Here is an 8,348-nt window from a genome sequence, read left to right as displayed (position 1 = left end):
AAGGCTCCTATTGAGAAAATTTAAAGTTTGGCTTGGGGCTCCAAGTCCCATCTTCACTTGATGCACTTGTTAACCAGGATTTATTTAGTTCCTCTCTTCTCAGCATCAGAAACAGGGCCTGTGTCTGGTCATGGTCTGTCTCCTCCAAAGCCTTCACAGCAGACATGGAGCTTTGCTTCTGTGTGGTAGATTCACTCCTTACCCCTGCTAAAGGAAGGCAGGAACTGGTTTTTTTTTTTTTTTTTTTTTTTTTTTGAGACGGAGTCTCGCTCTATCAGCCAGGCTGGAGTGCAGTGGCGCAATCTCGGCTCACTGCAAGCTCCGCCTCCCGGGTTCACGCCATTCTCCTGCCTCAGCCTCTCCGAGTAGCTGGGACTACAGGCGCCCGCCACCACGCCTGGCTAATTTTTTGTATTTTTAGTAGAGACGGGGTTTCACCATGGTCTCGATCTCCTGACCTCGTGATCCGCCCGCCTCGGCCTCCCAAAGTGCTGGGATTACAAGCGTGAGCCACCGCGCCCGGCAGGAACTGGTTATTTCTTATGTATTTATTTATTACTTTGAGACAGAGTTTCGCTCTGTCACCCAGGCTGGAGTGCAGTGGCTGCAATCCTGGCTCACTGCAACCTCTGCCTCCCGGGTTCAAGTGATTCTCCTGCCTCAGCCTCCCGAGTAGCTGGGATTACAAGCGTGCACCACCACGTCTGGCTAATTTTTGTATTTTTGGTAGAGACAATGTTTCACCATGTTGGCCAGGCTGGTCTTGAACTCCTGACCTCAAGTGATCCGCCCGCCTCAGCCTCCAAAAATGCTGGGATTAAACCGTGTCCAGCCATTTCTTATTTTATTGATTAATGAGTTGGTCCTTAGCATCTTCCAAAGATGACCAATATGTTTTTTAAAAATAACAGTACAAATCTAAGGATTTAAACATGTTTTAGATGTTTCAATGTCTTTCAGTTCTTGTCTTCACTGATGCTCACATTGCCCATCTTTGGCTAGCAGACACTCATTCAGCAGTCCTATTGACACAAATCTGTTCATCTTTGATGGCTTTCTTGTTTTTGAAACGCCTGACCTGAAATAAAACATTGCTCCAAGAAGTCCTGATTCTGTTTAAGGAAATGACATTTAGAGATCACAATGTGGGTATCAGGGGTGTCAGTGCTACTGGGCTGGTCATTATTTCTTAGACTTTCTTTTCAGTGGAAAGAGCTAAGAATGTTTTCTGTTTGTTTGATTTTTTAAAAGAGACAGAGTCTTACGCTGTTGTTCAAGCTGGAGTGCAGTGATGCAATCATAGTTCATGGTAGCCTTGAACTACTTGGCTCAAGGGATCCTTTTGCCTTAGCCTTCCAAGTGGCTAGGACTATGGGTGCGTGCCACCATGCCTGACTAATTTTTTATTTTTTGTAGAGTTGGGATCTTGCTGTGTTGCCAAGGCTGGTCTCAAATCCCTGTCCTCAAGCAATCCTCCTTCTTTGGCCTCTCAAAATATTGGGATTAGTGGTGTAATAAAGCCACCAAACCCAGCTGGCTAAGAATATTTTAAAGAAAAAAAATAAATGAGTTCAAACTGAACATTGCAATTCAAATTCAGGACTGCTTACAACCTTATTGATTTTTTTTTTTTTGAAACAGAGTTTTGCTCTTGTTGCCCAGGCTGGAGTGCAGTGGTGGGATCTCGGCTCACTGCAAACTCTGCCTCCCAGGTTCAAGCAATTCTCCTGCTGCAGCCTCCTGAGTAGCTTGGATTACAGGTGCCAGCCACCACTCCCCGCTAATTTTTCGTATTTTTAGTAGAGATGGGGTTTCATCATGTTGGCCAGGCTGGTCTCAAACTCCTGACCTCAGGCGATCCACTTGCCTTGGCCTCCCAAAGTGCTGGGATTACAGGCGTGAGCCACTGCACCTGGCCACCTTATTGATCTTATACCTACATTTCTTTTTAAAAAATTTTAAAAATTATTTGATTTATTGTACAATAACGATATTAATGTTATCAACAATATGATTTCTGAAAAGTTGAATTTTTTTGTTTGGCTCTATCATTAGGGTGTATCTAACTAGAGACAGACCATCAAATTATCGTGTTTTACAGTCCGTTGGGATAGTATCTGTGTAGTTATGCTATCAACTGGGTGCAGAAGTTTAATTTTACTTTTGGATTTTAATAATTATTTTATTAATTCATTTATTAATTTCATTTTAAATTATGAAAAATATGCACACTGTTCCAAAGTCAGTTCTCCAAAACAGTATATTCAAAGAAGTCTATCTTCTTATTTTTCTTTCTTTTTAAAATGATGATAATGATTATTACCCAGACTGCTCATCTGCAAAGAAGAAGTCTCTCTTCTATCCGTGTTCCTTCCATTCAGCTCCTTATTCTACTATAAACAATAGTATAGTTTATTAATTTTTTAGTAGAGACAGTGTTTAATGTATTTTTAGTAGAAAAATACATTGTTTTTATTTTAATATTATGAAATACACACATGTATATATTGGTATCTCCTTTCTTTTTAAAAACGTACATATAGCATACATGATGACCTCATGTAACTTTTCACATTTTAACAACAATGACTTTTTTTTTTTTTGAGACAGGGTCTCACTCTGATGCCCAGGTTTTGCTCTGTCGCATTCTCTGGAGTGCAGTGGCGGGATCTCAGCTCCCAGCAGCCTCAACTTCCCTGGCTCAAGAAATCCTCCTACCTCAGCCTCCCAAGTAGCTGGGACCACAGCGTGTGCCACCAAGCCCGGCTAATTTTTGTATACATACATACATATATATAATACATACATATGTTATATATATATAAAAAATATATATACATATATATATTTGGTAGAAATGGGGTTTTGCCATGTTAGCCAGGCTGGTCTCAAACTCTTGGACTCAAGCTATCTCCTGCTTTGGCTTCCTAAAGTTTTGGGATTACAGGCGTGAGCCACTGCGCATGGTCAATAATGACTTTTATTATCGTACTATACATAGAAGAACTTATTTTTTCGATTGCTCTGTAGCGAGAGACAGAAAAAGGAAAAGTCGGAGATGCTGCCATTCCAGAGCGGGGGGAGCTTGGGAAGGAGGCCCGGGAGGTCACGATTCTGGGCTGCACTGGCTTAATGAGCAGGGAGGTCAAGCGGCCTGGAAAGGTGTGGGATTCACTCCAGGGGTCTGGCCAAGTGGTTCCAAGCCAGGCAGTTCGTTTCCCTCTAACCCAGTCTCTCCAGTTTAGTTGTGTCTGTTATCCTTCAGCCCCATCTCCCCTCCCCTGGGGACGAAGGGGAAAAGAGTGAGGAGGCATTGCCCAGGCCCCTGGTACCTGCCGTGGAGGGAGCGAAGCCGGCCTTGTGCGGTCTTCCCGCGCCCCTGCTCTCCATCTAACCGTGGAACCGCCCTGCTCGGGCCTCCGCTCTCGCCTGGAGGGCCGAGGGCTTCTTAGGCCAGAACATCGGAGGCTGGATAAACGGGAATCGTCTCCTTCCAGTCGCAGCAAAGAGAATTTACTTGCGTAGGACCCTAGGCATTTCCTACGGGAAAAGAAGCGAAGACACACGCCCGAGCCAGGCTGCCTCGCCCGCTCTACAGAAGGGGTGGTGCTCTCCGTGACCCTTTAGAACCCTCCCCACCCCGGAATGGCCTGCACGAGGTAAGCCAGGCTGCCTGGACAAGAAGTGGTTTCCATCTGTGTATACTGTCAGAGACTATGTCAAGCCTGGTCTCTGCTGAGGAAATTGTTCTTTTAAAAGAAACTTCTGTTTTTTTCTTCTTTCAAAAGATGTGCTTTATAGTAGTGTGAAGTAACTGTCGAATGAGTATCATGATACTGAGTAAATATGGCAGCATCATGTTTAACAATAACAACAGACACTTATTTAGCGTCCACTGTGGGCTGCGCACGGGCACTTTATATACACCAGCTGATTCAATCATTAGCATTATGAGTTTCATTTCACCTGTGAGGATAGGGAGGCCCAGGGAGTTAAACAGTTTGCTTACAGTCTTTCATTTGCCAGTAGCTGTGCTAAGATCCAAAAATTTTTTTTCTTATCTTTCCTCCCTCCCTACCTGCTTCCCTCCTCCCTGCTTTCCTTCCTTCATTTTGTTTTTGAACACCCAAAGCCCATATTCCTGACATCAAACTCCTCCTGCCTTTGATGAGAACTCTGAAGAGTGTTAGGAAAGAAGTTGATCTGAGAGGTAACTGTAAATAAGAGTTTCGAGTTGAATGGGAAGAACTCGGGCAGTTAGTAACCTACCTCACCTTTCTGTTGTTCCTTGAATTTTTCGGATGAAGGACTATAGGAAAACATGTTCCCCAAACTGGGATCTTTATTGGCTGCACCAACCTCTTCTCCCACAAGGGGTCAGTAAAATCCCCTTAGTGAGTAGAATGAAGCCCTGCTCCTCCCTGGCTTAATGTTGGGGCAATGAGGATTATTGCATTGGTGACCTTTACACGTTCTCCTTTCACTCCATCCTCATGCTACCATGTGGTGGGAAACAAAGGGACAGAGAGCTCCAATTCATTCTTTTTTTTTTTTTTTTTTCCCTTAGGGTCGGGGTCTTGCTTTTTTGCCCAGGCTGGCATGTGGTGGCATGATTATGGCTCACTGCAGCCTCAGACTCCTGGGCTCAAGCGATTCTCCTGCCACAACCTCCCAAAGTGCTGGGATTACAGGTGCGAACCACCGTGCCCAGCCCTAATTCATTCTTTAGAGTGGTGTTTCAGTTAAAAATTGCTGTACATAAAATATAATCACAAATGATTTCTCAAAATTCTGTATCTTGCAATTATTGTAACTGAATAAGGGTTTAGAACAAGAGAGGACATGTCTAAGTCTAATAATAATATAGTGAATATTTACGAAGTGCTATGAAGTGGCACTTTCTAAGTGTCTTATAAATGATAGAAACTGTGGGTCATGCTTTACGTGGCATTTGAACTCTGGCTTTCTGGTCCCAGAGTTCCTGGCCCCTAAGCATCATAACATACTGCCTGTCTACCAGAGAAACAACAATCAGTGTTTTCCATGGTCCTGGCAAGGATGATTATCAGATCTATAAGCTAATATGGACATTCAGGAGGTGGATCACGGTTTTGTGAGGCTCAGAGCGTATATAATTTGGGTATCCTCTTTAGGAAGATAATAGAAAATGACAAATACAAATGTATATGTGAAAATAAATTTTTATTTAGAATGAGAAAATAAATCACAACAGATCACAATCAGAAAAAAGACTACAAATGTCTCCAAATCCAGAAAAAATGCACATTTTTATTACTGAGCCCCCTAACGTATGTAATGCTTCTTTCCCCCATATCTTTAGCTTTATACTCTTTGATTGTCTTTCAATGTGTCTGCAATTTTCTACAATCATTTTTAATAGAGAAAATAGAAATATAATTCAGCTGTTTCTATTAGCGTGGTTGCTTGGTAATTATTATTGATAGTTGGGATGCATAACATATAGGATTTCACACGTGACTATAACTTGCTGTTTGTAGTGCTTCTGCAGTTTTATCCCATACTTATAGAGAAATTCTGAAAATTGTATTTTGTGTGATCCCCTTCAAAAAGAAAAAAAAGCAAAATTTTTTCATAATTGTATGTGCCGTATTATCAGGTATATTCTTTTTTTTTTTTGAGATGGAGTCTTGCTCTGTTACCCAGGCTGGAGTGCAGTGGCACGATCTCAGCTCACTGCAAGCTCCACTTCCTGGGTTCACGCCATTCTCCTGCCTCAACCTCCTGAGTAGCTGGGACTACAGACGCCTGCCACCACGCCCGGCTAATTTTTTGTATTTTTAGTAGAGACAGGGTTTCACCATGTTAGCCAGGATGGTCTCGATCTCCTGACCTCATGATCCGCCCACCTCGGCCTCCCAAAGTGCTGAGATTACAGGCGTGAGCCACCGCACAAGGCCAAAATATTCTTCACAGGAGAGAAATTCCATTTTGATAAGTTTTTTCTTTTAATTTATTTTTTTAAATAGAGGTGAGGTCTCACTAAACTGCCCAGTGTGGTCTTAAACTCCTGGGCTCAAGCGATCCACCTGCCTCGGCCTCCCAAAGTGCTGGGATTACAGGTATGAGTCACCATACTCCACCATTGACTAGTAGTTGTTAATGGAACCTTTGGCTTACCATTTTCCATGTCTGACGGAAGAATTTTTCACAGACCACCTTCTGGCTTGATTCATTTCAAACCTTCTTTTTCCTCCACAGTCTATGTACTTCTCATGCCAGATGCCATAGGACACAGTGTATAGGGATAGCCCTGGTTCTTCCCGTCATAACACTAGGCAGGGAGTGAGATGAGGGTGCTCCTAAGATGGCTTAGTAATAAGTGAAGAATTCACAGAAGTAATTGCAAGCCACATAAATGTATCCAACAAAACCCCAAATAAATGTACCCTCAATGCATTCTCATCTGCCTCAATGTACCTTCAGATATGGCCACGGCTGGTCCATCCCACCTGGCACAGGGAAAGAGTGGAGAAAGGAAAGTGAGAGTAGAAACAGAAAATAGTCATAACTGATGGCAGTTAAATATATTATTTTTGGCTGGGTGTGGTGGCTCACACCTGTATTCCCAGCACTTTCAGAATACAGCCAAGTCAGGAGGATCCCTTGAGCCAGTTAAATATATTATTTTTGGCCGGGTGTGGTGGCTCACACCTGTATTCCCAGCACTTTGGGAATACAGCCGAGTCAGGAGGATCCCTTGAGCCTAGGAGTTTGAGACCAGCCTGGGCAATACAGTGAGACCCCATCTATCTATATATATATAAAAAAAAAATTAACCAGGCATTGTGGTGTGTGCCTATAGTTCCAGCTACTTGGGAGGATGAGGCAGGAGGACTGCTCAAGCCCAGGAGGTTGAGGCTGCAGTGAGCTGAGATAATACCACTGCACTCCAGTGTGGTTGACAGAGTAAGACCCTGTCTCAAAAAAGAAAAAGAAAAGACAATGTAATCATGCAAATGTGAAAACACTGCTGGACCCTTCCCAAGCCTTGGAGGGCCTGTGCAAATGAGGGCCCTGCAGCCTAAGCTGCATTAGCTTTAGGGCCAGTCCCTGTATGGAACATCCTTAGAGACCTAACTCACCCACCAGCCTGAGGCAGCTCCAAGGGAGTGCCAGCAGACAGCAGAGCAATGATCCCACACCCATGGCAAACAAGGACGCGTTGTCCACCCACTAACAGGACCTCACCACCTGTAGGCGGGCAGATCCCAAGGTTTCCTGATATTCCCTACTGCTGCAGTCTCTGCTTGGGACAAAGTGCATTGCTTTCGCCATGAGTCACTGTGCCAGTAAAAAAGGTTAGGGCACATTCATGTCACAAAAGCAAGCGCTCAACTGGGACCTGAGAAGAGACAGCCTTCTTGGGTCACAACTCTCCACTTTCTCCAGGTGATATGGTTTGGCTGTATCCTCACCCAAATCTCATGTTGAATTGTAATTCCAGTGTTGGGGGAGGGACCTGGTGGAAGGTGATTGGATCATGGGGGTGGGTTTCTCCCTTGCTGTTCTCGGGGTATGAGTGAGTTCTCACGAGATCTGGTTGCTTAAAAGTGTGTGGCACTTCCTTCTTCGTGCACTCTCTCCCATGCTCTGCCATAATAAGATGTGCTTGCTTCCCATTCACCTTCTGCCATGATTGTAAGTTTCCTGAGGCCTTCCAGCCATGCTTCCTGTGCAGCCTGTGGAACTGTGAGTCAATTAAACCTCTTTTCTTCATAAATTACCCAGTCTCTGGTAGTTCTTTTTTTTTTTTTTTTTTTTTGAGACCGAGTCTCGCTCTATCGCCCAGGCTGGAGTGCAGTGGCGTAATCTCGGCTCACTGCGAGCTCCGCCTCCCAGGTTCACGCCATTTTTCTGCCTCAGCCTCTCCGAGTAGCTGGGACTACAGGCGCCCGCCACTACGCCCGGCTAATTTTTTTGTATTTTTAGTACAGACGGGGTTTCACCATGGTCTCCATCTCTTGACCTCGTGATCCACCCGCCTCGGCCTCCCAAAGTGCTGGGATTACAAGCGTGAGCCACCGCGCCCGGCCGGGTAGTTCTTTATAGCAGTGTGAGAAAGGACTAACACACCAGGGCTCGGGGATGACGAAAGCTTTGCTCATGCTCTTCCCTTTCTAAATCGTCCCCATCCAGTGCACATCCCCATTCTGACCCCCAGCCGTGAAATCTTCCCAGCAGCTCCGAGGCCCATGGATCTCTCCTGCATCTGAACGCTTACAAGTTTAAAAAAAAAAAAAGAAAAAGAAATTCTGAAACACATATTTGTTAAGCACCCATTCTGGGCTAGCCTGCAGTTAAATCTT

At 44.4% G+C, this 8,348-nt stretch overlaps 1 long non-coding RNA gene across 1 annotated transcript in view; it reads left to right on the top strand.

Moving 5' to 3' along the window:
- Positions 1–3,641: 3,641 nt before the first annotated feature.
- The window catches only part of LOC129459594 (uncharacterized), a 143,180-nt gene continuing 138,473 nt past the window's right edge, over positions 3,642–8,348 (top strand). Inside the window, exon 1 of the long non-coding RNA XR_008650009.2 lies at positions 3,642–3,659. This is a non-coding gene — a long non-coding RNA (uncharacterized lncRNA). The remainder of the gene's footprint in view (positions 3,660–8,348) is intronic.

Source organism: Symphalangus syndactylus, chromosome 1, assembly GCF_028878055.3.
Source record: "Symphalangus syndactylus isolate Jambi chromosome 1, NHGRI_mSymSyn1-v2.1_pri, whole genome shotgun sequence".
NCBI lineage: Eukaryota > Metazoa > Chordata > Mammalia > Primates > Hylobatidae > Symphalangus > Symphalangus syndactylus.
The sequence above is the reverse complement of the archived record's forward strand: the minus strand, read 5'-3'. Positions and strand labels throughout refer to the sequence as shown.